Here is a 15,947-nt window from a genome sequence, read left to right on the forward strand (position 1 = left end):
TATTCAGAAAAATTGCCAATCTTAGTTGTTTTTCAAAGACTACACTTTATGTGTCTCCTTTAATTATAAGGGCAGTTTATTCCATATCAAAAAGGCTCGGTAGTTCACTGATTTCTTCAACATATTTGTTTTGGTTTGAGGCAAATGGATAATTAAGCAAAGACGAATGTCTATACTCATGTCTCTCTTGTATATGAGTCCTTTGAGAACACAAGCAGACTGGCCACATATATTTTTCCTACCAACTGGGCCAGTCTACTGACCATCCTTTGTACTGTTAGCCATGATAATTTATTACGCGTCCCCCCTACACTTTCCCGTATTGAACAATTTAAGGCAAGTCTAGCTGCTCTATTCTGGGTCAACTAGATCTCATGAACATCTTGTTTAGAGGCAGGGGACCATACCACAGTATTCCAAATGAGCCAAGATGAGGAAAGATCATTTTATAAACGCTATTTGCTCAAATTAATCTGTTTTTGCCAAAATTATTGGATGTAGGTTTGTGTTTATATCAAACAAACACACAAATTTTTATTCTCTGTAAACAAAACTAGTTGCACAAACAACTCTATAAAAAATAAGAAAATCTAAGCAGAAGTTTGGGAGAATGCGTTACTTTAGCCTTGCAACTTAAAAACATAAAAACGACGTGTCTTGCAAAATAATAAATCACAAATATCACTTTGTGCAACAGATTTTTTTACTTTTATAAATGATGATAATTGGTGAATAAAACCCAACAAAGTCAAAAATAAAGCAGAGTGGCTATAAGGAGCTTGTGAGTTCATGGGAAATGGCCTGACGCCTGCCTGAGGACAGATGGTGGAAGAGCAGGAAGTAACAACCTGTACTTTTGCCCACAAGCTACATGCACGCACGCACACACACACACACACACACACACACACACACACACACACACACACACACACACACACACACACACACATGCACACGCACACGCACACGCACACGCACACGCACACACACACACACACACACACACACACACACACACACACACACACACACGCACACACATGCTAATCCCATATTCATTAACGCATGTGTAAATAGTCCCTCCATATATAAACATCGACACGGTGGCGCTGTCTGTCCGAGTCAACACATCTTCATAAGCATCAAGAGTAAAGATGAATATAGGATGTACTGACTTTTATTTAAACTAACACCAGGAATCAAAATCAATTATGTTATTAAAGTTTTATTGTTAGTTTTCCACAGTAAAGGTTTAAACTTTGACATGTCTATCAAAAGCTGGCTGCTCAGAAAGGCATTCAAGGCCGTGTGGGATAATTGGTGCACTGAAACGATCAATGCGCTGCATGTGGGGGTTGGCTAAAGAAGAAGAAAAAGCAGTCAGAGGAAGAGTTGGAGGAGAACTGCAGACAAGCAAAAAAATAAATAAATAAATTTAAAAAAAAGTAAGCAGGCAGAAATCATTGCAAATGCCTGCCAATGTAGGAAGTTTAGGATTCATGTTAAAACCATTAATATGTATTATTTAGACCTCAAAATATGTAGTTATTGATCACAAACAAAAGAGATTTCCTCAGTGGTCACGCATATAGACAAGAAGACGGATAGATGGGAAGATAAATGAATGCAGGAGCTCAAAAGATCAATCAGCAGAAGAAGAGCAGAGGTCCCTCAGGAGAGACGAGGTTTTTTAGCACCACGTGAGGAGAGATGGATGACATGTTTCCCCTTTGAGGAGTGGAAAGTGTGTGAGGGAAGCTTGTGCCATGATGGTCAGAGACGAGTGTGTGGGCATGGCGCTCTGTGGCGTGACAGACGGTGTTAGCATGCAACAAACAGAGCTCTCTGAGGAGAGAGGAGAGGAAGGCATGCCGCTTCTCCAGACTCAGCCCCCCCTCTGAGCCCGTGACTCTGGGACAGCAGCCAGCCTCGTCCTGCCCGTCCTCGCACAGTTACAACCAGCCAGAGAAATGCAGAGCTTTGGATGTGAGCTGGAGGCTGTCAGGCACATGATCCTGGCTTGCTTTTGGAAGGGTTTCTGAGATAAAGCTGATTAAAACAGGCTAAAAGAGCATGACAGATGCACCTCTGAGCAGCAATGTAACAGATTTCACCTGTAAAATAGAAAACATTAATTATTATGTCTAGTTAAAAACAAAGAAAACACCTTGAAAACACACCAACACTGCTGCACTTCCTTCCCTTTTAATCCCCATGCTACATATAAAACTAAAGTAACTGTCACCACCATGAATCTGTCAGTTAAGATGAATGATAGTAACATGGCTTCTCTGCAAAAAGGGAACTGCTCCCCATTTTTCAGGATAATGTGAGTTTGTAATCCCCCCACCCCCACCCACGGCGTAAATGAAAACATGAGGTGGGTGTGAACGGCCATCTCTGTTACAGATTAAGGTTCTGACACTCGGCTTGCAAATCCATTTGAGAGAGCAAAAATAAATAAAACATCCCATTGCACCATTTGCTCCTCGGCAGCAGCTTCACCATTATTAGCAGTCAGGTAAAATGGAAACGCTCCCCGTGTGTCCCAGATGGGACGTGCTCATGAATAAAACTCTGAAATCAATGTCGTTACGCACAACATGTGCATTCATGCTTCAATGAATGAAACTAATATCTAATATTAGAAATGATAAAATAGTCAAATATTCAGTTTCAATAATATTTTTAAAAACAAACAACTTCTCTTTTCCATTCATTTAAGGTTGGACTTTATTCTGCAGTTTCAAAACAAAAAAAATCAGCACAAACAGCTCTTTTCTTTTGTCTAAATGTGAAACAACAAACAACTCAACAGTCAATAATCTGAGCCCTTAACTGTGTTCCTGGAAGGATTTTGCCAATTAGCCAGCAGAGATTTCAGACCAAAAGTTATCATATATGCAGATGGCGTATATTTTTGATCATGCCAATAAAAGCCCCACAGTTCAACAAAGACTAACCGTTTTTACATGTATTTATTGGTTTAATCTGCGTGTAACTGTTCAGAATCTGTTGAACACTCAATTTGCAGAAAGACATATTTAGCTCCTCACAGCTATAAATTGCCATTGTAGTTTTTGTTATTTTCTATTAGAACTATTTAGGATTATTCATATTAGCTATTTTTAACAACAGAGGAACTGACCACCAAGCCTCCACCTCTAACTGTCACCCAGGTGACTGGTCCAATTTAGCTTATTTGTGCTGTACCTGGCAGGCCTCCATCGGTGAAGCTGGTCACCAGGTTCCAGCTGATGAGCTTGTACCCCCAAGAATGGCTCAAAGGTGAGCTCCAGATAAGTAGCATATGATGGATTAACTTTTTGTAAAAAAGTTTTTTCTGTTTTTGTCAACTTTCAAACTGCTAAGCTGCTTTCGTATGGCACATCATGTTGACAGTTTAATGTAATACTGCCGCCACCATGTGCCATACCATACCATACCATGGTTTATTTATATAGCACATTTAAAATGCAGCATGGGAGCTGCCGAAAGTGCTGCACAGGCTGGACCAAAACATGACCAATTAAGGCAACAAAAACAGAAGATAAAAATACCGATCAATAAAAGCAAATAAAAAAATGAGGAATACTAAGAACACAATAAAACAATAACATAATAAAACACTAAAACGAGTCACGGTCTAAAAGCCACATCGTAAAAGTGGGTTTTTAAACGAGATTTGAAAACCGTCAATGATGGAGCCGGTCGAACTATAATGGGTGGAGAGTTCCAGAGCTTTGGGTCAGCATGTACAAATGCTCGTTCACCCCGTGATTTGTAACGCATCCGGGGAGTGCAAAGCAGCAGGAGGTCAGCCGACCCCAACGTGCGCGTGGGTACACAGGAAGTGAGCAGGTCGGAGAGATAGGGAGGTGCCAGGTCATTAAGTGCTTTAGAGACAAACATCAATAACTTCATCTGTACTCGGAAAACAAGTTTCCTCTATGCTGCAGGAGTTTAAGTTTACATTACGGAGTAAAAGTTCGGCAGACGCGTTTGTTTATATTTGGCCGCTGTGCCGGGTGGGGGGAGGAGGGACTCGTGCTGCACACAGCTAGGGTGATCAGCTCTGAAAAGCGTTGATCACAATTAGCAGATCACGTTTATTTTTCACAAAGATAAGCTGCGGATTCCTCTTCCGGACGGCACTCTAGGAATCGTAACTAGGAATCGAAATTAAAAAAACTTTGAACGATTCTGGGAAAAACTAACAATTGGAACCGGTTCCAATCGATGCTCGATGCCCAACCCTAAGACTCCCTGATGCTAGCTCAACTCTGCAGCAAATTGGTGGCATTGCTTTCTGAAAGAGGCTCTATAAAGTCTAGTTTATACTTCTCCATCTGCTGAGATGCAGAAACAGGCTGTGCCATTACACGTTGACACAAGGCCCTCTGATAAGAGCACAAAGATGACAGGAGTAAAGCCCAATTTTTTAACTATCCGTCAAATGCAAACGGAGAGTGCACATCTGTTTTGGTCGGACTAACAGCAGCAGTGATGGTGGATGGACATTCCACCAATACCGCTGTCTGGTATCGAATTCTTTGTAAGAAAAGTTTTTGTTTCTTTTGTTTCTCAGCAGTTTCAGCTCAATGAAACTCGCTCTCTGTCAGCCATTGCTCATAGAGTGGATTGATGTTTACAAGCTTTTATTTTTTGAACAATTATGGAACAAATAAACAGGAACAAAAACAAATTCCAATATCAGCACATTAATCTAAAGTTTTCATTTAACACACTTCCTTCAAAATATTTGTATTTACAAGCTGAAGTAAATGAACGTCACTGCAGTGGTGGGCAGACCCGCCGTAAGCCACCCCCCCCCCCCCCCCCCCCCCCCCCCCGGCCTGGTGAATAATTGCTTTGCAGCACTGAAACACCAAAGGAGAAGTATAAAAAGAAAATGTCTTTATCAATATGTGTGAATAAAGCACTGATATCTGGGAGGGGTTCCAGTCAAGCAGCTGCTCTCCTGCAGGTTAAAGGAGGTTCTGTAATTTGACGTGTCCATGTTGGTGTTCATGTGTCCTCTGAAGCAGCTGGCCTTGCCCACCTTCTGCGCAATCTGCCATATTGATTATAATGTTCATGGATGCAGACTAAAAGGAGGTGGATGTTCTTCTCGCCTAAACGGTTTGACTAATTGTTCTGGACAGGGTGGTCTATTGTGCTCAGAAGATCAGGTGTTCGCTGAGCTTTTCTCTGTAGCTTTCTGGATCATAATGGGTTAGATGTATTTGTCTGCAGATGGAGGTAGAGTGTCTGCACCACAAACCCTTTAGAGGCTGGTCTGCATACTGGTGGTTTAAGTTATGCAGTATCACATGCTGACATTCTCACACCTGCTGTGCAACACCACCTGGTATAGACAGAGATCAGTCAGCTAAAATCTCATCCTCACTTTGTTTGATCGAGTTAACATCTTTTCATCTCCGTTCAAAGTGCTACAATAAAGGAAAACTGAGACAACGTGCCTTATCAGGTGTTCCAAGATCTGATTAAAGCAAAACAATTTGCCAACATTATAGTTGCTTGAATCCAGAGATTGTAAAGCCTTCTTCAAATCTCATTTGATATTTATCATCTTCACTGAGTTTTTATGCATCTGCAAGAGAAAGGGAAATGCATTTAAGACAATAAATATGTATAATTGTTATTAAATCTGTAAAGTCACTTCAGATGGGACCTGGAACTACCTTAGAGAGAGAGAGAGGAAATAAAGGTGCAGCGATGTTACAGCCACAGTGGGGCAGCAGTCCATTAAACTAATCCAATACTGCAGAATGAGATTTCCGGATATTGGCCATCCAATGCATAATTCATCGGTCGGGGAAACAGCACTGATGGCTGAAGGCTTGCTTCTGTTTTAAGGAAAATTAAAAAGGAAAAATAAAAATAAAAAAGAGACTTCAGAAACAGTGACTTTATGCCTCGGGCCTCTCAAGAGGCTCCCCCATTATAAACTCTGCACAAATCAATCTTTATGACCATCATAAAAACAATGAAAACCGGGAGGTCCCCGAAGCCTGATCCATCCATAAAAGCGGTCCTTCATCAGACACATTGAGTCAGTTTCACACCGAATTACCCAGAAATGCTTTTATCTATTTGAACAGGCCTTCAGTGAATCATGAATGGTGACCCCCCCCCCCCCCCCCCCCCCCCCCCCGCACCCCCACACACCCACCACAACCACCACCCTGATTAATAGACATATTACAGATTTATAATATATACAGCGCCTTGGGCTTCCTGACAGGGTTGTGGAAGGCGCTTTATAAATAAAGCTTTGATTGATTGATTGATTGATTGATTGATTTTGCTCAGCATCGATTATAATATACCTTTGTTAAACTAACTGTTTTTTAAATCTATCATAGAGCTTCCATTTGTCACAAATGAACTATTATTTCATACTTAATACATTGTTTTGGTTAAAACTTCACATGTCAAATTGAACTTTTAATCTCTAAAAAAGACAAATCAAATCGATGACAAATTAGACCGTTGTGCCTAAAAGTGAACAGGGCCTAAAACAAGTACCTGACTAGAGATGCATGATCAAACTCTTTCAGATGTCAGACGTTTTTTTCTCCGTTCTTTCCACGTTTTTATTTTTAAATTGATGTTTCTCTCACAATTATAACAAATAAAGATTTCAAATGTCTTGCTTGGCATGTTTGAGTCTATGTCATCAAGTTTCACCGTTTCCATTTTTGCATCAGATTCTTATTTTTGAGCTTCACCTGTATAAAGAGCCACACAAGTCACTGGATTGATATTTAAACAAGTAAATATGGGAAGAAAGCAGAATCATACATTTGCTCAAACTTCAAGTTAGGCATTAATTAACTGATCTGGATATCTTCATGGCATGATTGGGTTTATCAATCCCACAAGCCAAAAGCACGCATGTCAGGTTAGTTGTTAACAGCAGCAATCTGGTAGCCTAGTGAACTAGACCAAATTCTTATATATTCACATATATAGGATGGCTTGCCAGGCTAGCAATCTGGCATTTTTCCATTTCTCAGGAATTCCATCCATCCATAATCATTTTCTTATCTGGAGTTGGGTCATGGGGACAGCAGCCTAAGCAGAGGGGCCTAAACCTCCCTCTCCCCAGCCACTTGGGCCAGCTCTTCTATGTTTATGTTTATGTATTTAGCAGACGCTTTTGTCCAAAGTGACTTACAAGTGATAATTGGCATGTTGCCCTTGAGGCTAACAACAACAATAACAACAACTTGACATCAGTCATGGAGAGGAGGGAACAAGGAGTGGACAGTAGAGAGGGGGGATGGGTGCAGGCAAGGTGCTAGTTAAGAAGATGCTCTCTGAAGAGCAGGGTCTTCAGGAGTTTCTTGACAATTGAAAAGGAAGCCCCTGTTCTGGTAGTGCTTGGTAGGTCATTCCACATTTGTGGAGCGATGCATGAGAAGAGTCTGGATTGTCCTGAGCGTGGTGTAGGCACTGCTAGCCGACGATCCTGTGATGACCGGAGCGGCCGGGCAGAGACGTAAGCCTTTGCAAGAGGATTCAGGTAGATGGGAGCCGTACCATCTCGGACTTTGTATGCTAGTGTTAGCAATTTGAATTTGATGCATACTGCTAGCGGTAGCCAGTAGAGCTCAATGAACAGAGGGGTGACGTGTGCTCTTTTTGGCTGGTTGAAGACCAGACGCACCGCTGCGTTCTGGACCATTTGAAGAGGTCTCACAGTACAGCCTGGAGTACCAGTTAGAAGGGCATTGCAGTAATCGAGGCGGGAGATGACAGTAGATTGCACCAGGAGCTGGATGGCATGTTGTGTTAGGTATGGTCTGATCTTTCGTATGTTATACAGCGCAAAGCGGAATGAACGAGCAACAGAGGCAACATGATCTTTAAAGGTCAGGTGTTCATCAATCACAACACCCAGATTTCGAACTGCCTTTGAAGGAGCTAGAGATAGGAGGTCATTTTGGATTGAGATATTGTGCTGTATGGATGGTTTTGCTGGGATGACAAGTAGTTCAGTTTTAGAGAGGTTGAGTTGGAGATGGTGGGATTTCAACCATTTTGATCTTCTAGATCATCTTCTAGGTGAATCCCAAGGCGTTTCCTGGCCAGATGAGAAAAAAAAGTCCCTCCAGCGTGTCTTGGGTCTTCATTTAGGTCTCCTCCTGCTTGGACATGCCTGGAAAACATCACCAGGGAGGCATCCATATGGAGGAGCTGCGGATCTACTTTGAGCCCCTCCTGGATGATGGAGTTTCTGACCCTATCTCTAAGGGAGAGCCCAGCCGCCCTGTGGAAAAAACTCTTTCAGCCGCTTGTCCACAATCTCATTCTTATGGTCACTAGCTACCCAAAGCTTCTGTTCACAGGGGAGTTTTGGAAAATAGATCGACCGGAATTCTCAGGAATTGTGTTTGATTGATTTTACAAATTCATAACAGTAGCCATTTTTACAAAACAATGCTGTCATTTAGCCAAAATGCTGTGGCGGTATCAGGAAGCCTTAGGTTGTTTATAAGTGGTCAGACTTTGATGGTAATGTGGTGCAGTCGTGTCCTTTTTATAGACGATTTGGTGATGGAGGCATAAAGGGGTATGGGGGCAGTACCCGCGCTGCCATGGACTTCTGTTTATCTTGGACATAACGCACTTTTTATTGCAACTGAAGTCACAATCATTCTGTTTTTTTAACAAGCTGCTCCTAAAGGTGTCTGTCCCCCACAGTCCACGCACAGTCTCAGGTGATTTGAGAAGCTGCTGGAGAGCTACTGCACTCCCGACTCAGCTGATTTTGTTCAAAAAACAAAATTTACGGCCTGTGTTTACTTTCATTTTTAAAATAGTTGCCGATCAGAGCTCGGCAGTAACTCCCCACGTTTTTCTTCCGGCTCTTGGAGAGTACAGACGCTTTTTTTCCTCCTCTCCATCTTATCCCAAGGCTCTTTGTCTGTCTTTGGGTGTACGGCACTTCTGCACTTTTTTCTGGAAACTGGAAATTATTAAAAATGGACCTGGTCAGTTGGTCTCTCAAAGCAATTGACAAGATTTTTTCAACAATGAGAACGGGAGCCAGCTGGGCATATCATGGACTCCTGGAAACGGTGGAACCTGATCTGCCTCTCTCAACTGTCTGTAGAGGATTCTGAAGATGTCTAGATATTCGTGGTGTTGGTGTCAGGATTCCTGCTGTTTGGCCTGAGCGATTACCTGGCTTACTGGAAAATTAATGAGCTTTCGAGGAATATTGGCTCAATCCCAGAGCTCAGGGATGGATTACACCGCGCTGTGAACGCACAAACTCATATAATTGTCGAGATGAGTCGTAAGCTTGGAACTTTGGCTGAGATTCAGGCTCTGGCACAGAAAGTGGATTTGATCAAGGAGCGAGTTGACGGGACAGCACGGTTGGGAATAGATTAAGTTACGCCATTATTGGATCTAGAGGGGTTGGAGACCACTGGGTTGGAGACCAACAGAACTTTAAGACAGAGAGGAAATTATCTCTGTCTGTCCCAAAAACAATTTTTATCTGAATCTGGTGCCCTTGAGTCTAAGGCTGAAGTGATTGAGCTTGGTTTATGCTTTACGCATTCCCTTTCCGCTTGGTGAAGTGGCTCGCAGATGGAACGCGCTTCACAACTCGCAGCATTTATGGTTCATGCGGCTTGTCTCTGCGGTGAGCCAGTATTTTCCCAAACTGAACGGGGCAGCATGGAGCTCTACGGCATGCATCCAACACTACACCATAGTAAAAGTAAAAATTACTGTTGTTTACAACATGGCATTCCAGCATCTTTTAACAGTGTCCTCGTCTTTTCCGACAGTGCGAGCTATTTCTCTCCAAGAATTATTAACAACATGTTGATCACGGTGATCTCTGAGAGCTGAATCATACAAATGTCTGTATTTACGAACCTCTGCCATAACTAGTTCTTACCAGTCCGCCATGTTTTTCCGTGTCCGACCGTCCGCGTGGTTAGAAAATTTCCTAGGTGCGCGGTGCGGAAATTTTGGGCCGTGCGGAGGCGCGGTGGAAGGGCGTGGTTGTAAAAATGACTCAATTTCGCCGCGCGGAGCCGTGTGAACCTTGCGGATGCGTCAAGCATAAACCAACCTTTACTCCCCCACAGAAGAAATGTGGAATGCTGCCGTCGTCATGGCAACCCTGTCTCCCTATCCTAGCCTGGGCGGGACTGTGACCAGTGAAGGCTGTGGACCTGTTTCCAGGAGTCACTGTGCTTTCTAACCCAATTACCTCCCTCCCCTGAACAAACGGAGGTGACGAGCGCTGCTCATTGCGGTTGCATGCACTGATGTGAGGAGAGTCCCAACCCTACCTCCCAACCTAGTGGACACTTATGTTGTGTAATGTCTGAAGTCCGTTGCATTTCTGTCTGAGGTGTTTTCTGCATAGAAAAGCTGCCCTCCCTGTGGAGGGTAACTCTGAAGTGCCTTTTTTCCCTCCACCTAACTCAATCCTCATATAAACCCTCTGATCTCTATTAAGGTAGCGCAACTCGGATTGCGAATGACCACAGGCACCAATTCTTGTCATGTGTCTTTGTCTATGTATGTATGTCTGATCTCAGAATTGTGTGTACTGAAACTCTAATTTCCTTCTGGGATTAATAAAGTATCTTTGAATTTGAATTGAATTTGAATCCTGACATCTCCATCTGTTGCGCCAAGGCGCAATCGCCGTTTATGAGACAGACAATCACTGCAACATTACGACCAAGCTAAGCGGAATGAATGCGGCAAAATTCTCGCAATGCCATGCTAACACAGCGCGTTTATAAGACACACTGTTGCGGTATTTATACGCCTATTTGCTGGCACTGTGTGTCTTGTAATAAGCATTAGCCAATAGTGTTAAACATCCCCTTATTTACAGAGCAGAGCAGAAGTACCTAGACTTATGCAGAGTTAGTGACTTTTCTTGTGGGGCAAGTAAGTCTTTAAATCATATATATATATATATATATATATATATATATATATATATATATATATATAATAAACAGTGCAATGTGAACATGATAATTGTGTTGGTCGGCTAGATGTGTGCGTTCACGAACTAGAGGTGCTGCTTCCAGCCGTAATCATTGAAGTGGGGAGAGGGGCGTAAGGTGCGATACAATTTCACCCCTCTAGATGGTGCTATGCGACAAGAAATTCAGGATTTGTCTTTAGGTGTGAGCGAGTGAGTGAGTGAGTGAGTGAGTGAGTGATATCTTTATAATTTAAGGGAGAATTATGAAAGCCTAAACTGAATAAATGTTTGTTAAACCAGTTTTGTTTCTGTCAGTGATTTCCTTTTAGGAATGTCATATAAAGTGTACAAAACAAACATGCAGATGCCAAGTCTACATGTTTCCAAATCTCTTTTAAAATCTTTAACACAAACACTTTGGTCGGCTATTTGAAAAAAGGCTGCAGAGAATGTAAAATGATACGTGCAGCTACACGGAGAGAATAAAGAAAGCATGGATTATTCATGTCTATTCCCACTGTGCTAACACCTCCTTTTTTGATGGCTTTTGCTCGGGGCGGTTCTCTCTACTCAATACCAACAGTCCCAGGCAGCTCCGCCTCACGGTGCCGAGATGATGGGCTTTACCAGAAACACAGACGGAGCCAGTGGCTCCAGTCTCCTCTCTGCACAGAGGCAGATTGATGCTGTGTGGTCGGAGGTGAGCCTAAATTTAGATTATCAGAAAGAGGGAAGTTGAACAGCAATGGAGCAGGAGATACATGGTGATGGAGCTCTGATGGAGAGGAAGTATTGTATGGTGTCTGCACCAATAGGATGGGAGGTGTAGGGCAAAGAGGAGATACAGGAAAAACCAAAACGTCCCAACTTCTAAACAGAGAACAAATTTGTTGAGGTGAAAAAAAAATAAATCACAAAAATTCTTCTAGATCAACTCCAAATGGTAGGACGAAGAGCTACTGAGATGTTTTCCTGGAAATAAATTAGGCTCTGACTGTCATCATGGATATACTCAAAAGTTCATTTAAATCATTTTCATCAATAATGTTTTGATTCTGACTTTATTTATGACTGTATGCCCATTTCATTTCTGACGTGTAAGTCCTCAGTCAGTCTAAAAATGAAAGTAAACTCATTATTGAGAACGCAATTACCAAATCAGGAGGGAATTGTTTTTTAATCAGCTGACATTGATGATTATCAGAAGATACGAATTCTCTTGTCGACATCCTCGGTTTCCCTCCACATGAACTCTGAACTGAGGATGAACTTCAGCTCTTTTTCTCTCCTTCTCTTCAGTCTCTTCACAGACATCCTGTCTGTGGACAGCATGAGTTTGCCAAATTTGTCTTGGCAAAGTATGTAAAAAGAACACAAAGGATGGGAGCCCATGTGGGTCAAACCTCTGTAGCAAATGTTGCCTGGAGCTGTCGACACCCCAGACAGCGAGTGATGCTGAAGACCGTCTGGCTCACTGATGAGAAACGGGGCCATCCTGAGCTTTCACACCATATCTGAGCATTCAGCAGGTGAAGACGGATAGCAAATAAACTCGTGTAATGGTCAGACAACCATTCAATGCACCTTAGCAACAGCTTGAATCCTTCACGCTGTGGCCCTGATTGTCAACCCGTGACTTTGCCGTCCTCCAATGAGCTTGCATCGCCGCAGAAAGGAGGTGGCAAATGAGAATGAGGCTTGAACAAAGAGAAAGAGGTTTCAGAAAGATTGGAATATTAGTATTCCCAACACATTTGCTGCTATCGCTCTTCACACTCACTGAAAGCGCTATTTAGCTTTGTGTGTAATTACTGTGTCACTTGACAAGCTGACATCGCTTTTGCACAAAGGAGCGGACCAAGGCTCGAGAGCGGTGTTCTGCTGAAAAACTTCTTAAATTTCAAACAGACCTGTTTGTTTCTGATGAGATTTTTTAAAATTGCAAACGATGTATTAAAATGCACGATTAGTCTAGTCTCAGCTCTTTGTCTGCTATGAAGACATCAGAAACACGTTATTTTAATGTTCGTTCTTCTAGTTAATGGAAAGCGCATTGAAGTGCATCTGTGTATGAACCCAAATATGTACAAATAAAGCCACCTTACCTTTGTTATTTTAATTAATTTTGTTTTTAATCCCAAGTTTCTCTGCTTTACTTTACTGTACTTTACTCATGGATAAAAAAATGCATTTGTGTGTGTGTACAACCTCACTACGGTGTGATACAAACACAATCTAATTTTTAAAAAATCCCACTGGCTCACAAATAAACATCTCTTTATATCTTTTGAGCCACACTCAATTAAAGAATTGAAGGATTGGTATTTTTACCCAAAAAGAATAATCATAAATCTTAAAAAGCAGTCTGCAGCCAAGCTCACAAAACATTATTCAACAATTTGATCCTATTTGGAGGTTTTGTCCTCCGACCGATCACTCTCCCTGTAGGAATGCAACTACTGGAGCTTATGGAGAGCTGTGTGTGGGCTGCAGGAATCCACAGGTCAGATCCAGATGCATCTACCCACAATAAATCATCCTCACCTCCCTCTGCTCCTGTTTGCAGTAATTCAGCATTTCACAAGCAAGAAACTTCTCATAGAAAACCTACATTTAAAATGTGAGCTGGTGAGCATTTAAATAAGAGCCCAACGTGTTTTCAGAAGCCCAGCAGCTCCCTGCACCTTTTGCATGGGATCCCGCCCCCCTAATCCGTTTTAACAAGGAAGTAATTGCAGAACCTGCTTCCTGTCTCACAGCTTGAGGCCTAGCTACCATTTTGACTCTAAACTGTCCCTAATCTCTTTAAAAAATAAAGCCTCAGACACCTCTGCATAAATATTTTAACCACTCATCAAAGTTAGCCAACAATAATGATAATAATCTCATTTGAAACGATAAAACCACATCATCTCATGCCGTAATCTGAAGCGTTCTTTAGTGGCACAGCGGTACCTGGATTTGTTTTGAACTCTTCTTTTTTTATTTGTGGCTGTAGAGTCCCATTCAGGACAACAGGATCTCTTTTAAACAAGGATGGAGATGTCAGGTTGCATTATTGCCCAGATAGACTCTGCACACAGAGGATTCTGCACAACTGAAGAAAAAAATAAAAAAGAGACTCATTAAATCTGCAGCCATTCTGGATGCTCTCAAAGCCAAGGTTTAGTTCTGATCCATCTCAGAGACAAAGGGCTGAAACAGCAGCGTTTGGAAAATCATGTCAGTTTTCCTGCTTTATTGTTTTTTCTTTCTGTTTTTTAAAGAATTGTGACTGAAAAGTAGAATTCCCTCAGCAGCAGCATATTCACTTGAAACACAGAAACAAAGAAAAACATAATCGTGTTTCTGAAACAAAACAAAAGCAAAGACGACAAATCTAAATGTTGACGCTTGTCTTGACAACCATTAAGATGAAGAAGCTTGTTGCTCGTCTTTACATGTGCGACTCTCTCCGCCTCTCCAGCTTCAGCGCAGACTTTACTCTTTGTTCATTTGTTGTAAACAAAGGATTTTTGTTGCTTCTCATTCCGGCTGCCCTCCTCCCCTCACCTACCTTTTGTCTCTGAAAGGCCCTGGTTTGTTTTTAGAAGCCTTCAGCTAGCGTCCAATCCCCCAGCCCCCGGTCCTCTCTCGCCTCAAAGCTGGTTGGAGATGAAAAATTTATGACTGTATGCCCATTTCATTTGAAGTGCTGCTTTTTCTTCTGATGCTGCCTCCACTGATGGCGGCTGTGTCTCCATTTGAATCTTTTTGCGCAGCAGGAGAACGTGGGATGGTGACCGAGGTTTTTTTTTTTTTTTTGCTCTGCATCGCTGTTCACTAATCAAGAACATATTTTTCTTTTTTAAACCAAAGAGAATGAATGAGACCCACAACTCTTCCTTTACATCAATATCGAATATTCCTTGAGATATGTGGTGGCCTCAGATGAAGTTATAGAGCAATCATTTAATTTATTTAGAGATATAAATGTCACCAATTTAGCTAAATGTTTACAAGACCTTAACAACTGTGTCTCCATCATGAAAAGGCACAAAAATAAAACATTTCACATTAATTGAATTATTTAGTTAAGGTTTTATATTTATATCTTAATTATCAATTGTAAAACAATAAACCAAAAAAATGCACTATATGGGTTATACCCCTCCCCTTACACACACACACACACACACACACACACACACACACACACACACACACACACACACACACACACACACACACACACACACACACACACACACACACACACACACAGCTGTTTTAACTGTTTTAACATTAGAAAGTAGGCGTAACTCAGATACTTTTCCTCCAATATTTTTCTATTTAAAAGCACAAATGATGAAAAATCCCAGATCATTTACAGCAGGGGTGTCAAACTCAAACTCACACGGGGCCGAAATGAAACTCTGGGACGGAGTCGAGGGCCAAACTTAATATTTTTTGAAAAAGCGACGGCAAATTTGCACATTTTCTTTATCAACATATTTGCAATTTTGAACCTTTAAATTTGGAAACAAACTTATTTCTGCATTAACACGGAATGTGGAATAACCAAATTACACACGAGCAAGTCAGTTTTAAATAAAAGGCATCAGTGGTATTCATTACTTGTGGTATAATCAGCATTTTTAAAATCTTTTAAATCTTTAAATCTTTTAAATCTTTTCTCACGGGCCAACAACAAAATATCATTTTATCTTAAATGAAAATGCAACATCTCACCTGTTAACTTTCATGTTTTGGAGCAGAAAAAGAGCATAAAACCAACATATTTAAAGTTCAGTTTGCTCCACTGGTTTACTGTGATGCTCCCCTGTTCCAGCCAGATACCTGCATCATGGGGTTGATCTGAGCTGAGGAGGAGACTCCTGTTGTTTTGTTCATCTTCATCATAATAATGACAACATTAGATGACAACCGGTGCTCACATAGG

General features: G+C 41.7%; 1 long non-coding RNA gene across 3 annotated transcripts; it reads right to left on the reverse strand.

Moving 5' to 3' along the window:
• Positions 1-4,859: 4,859 nt before the first annotated feature.
• On the reverse strand, positions 4,860-14,750 carry LOC139069761 (uncharacterized). 3 transcript variants are annotated; one of them, XR_011520460.1, is made up of 4 exons: positions 14,562-14,750; positions 13,961-14,102; positions 5,709-5,873; positions 4,860-5,617 (listed from the first exon to the last, which is right to left on the reverse strand). It is a non-coding gene; the product is annotated as an uncharacterized lncRNA (long non-coding RNA). The 3 variants fall into 3 exon arrangements; XR_011520459.1 differs by having other exon boundaries at positions 12,590-14,102; XR_011520458.1 differs by lacking the exon at positions 13,961-14,102.
• Positions 14,751-15,947: the final 1,197 nt, after the last annotated feature.

Source organism: Nothobranchius furzeri, chromosome 4, assembly GCF_043380555.1.
Source record: "Nothobranchius furzeri strain GRZ-AD chromosome 4, NfurGRZ-RIMD1, whole genome shotgun sequence".
NCBI lineage: Eukaryota > Metazoa > Chordata > Actinopteri > Cyprinodontiformes > Nothobranchiidae > Nothobranchius > Nothobranchius furzeri.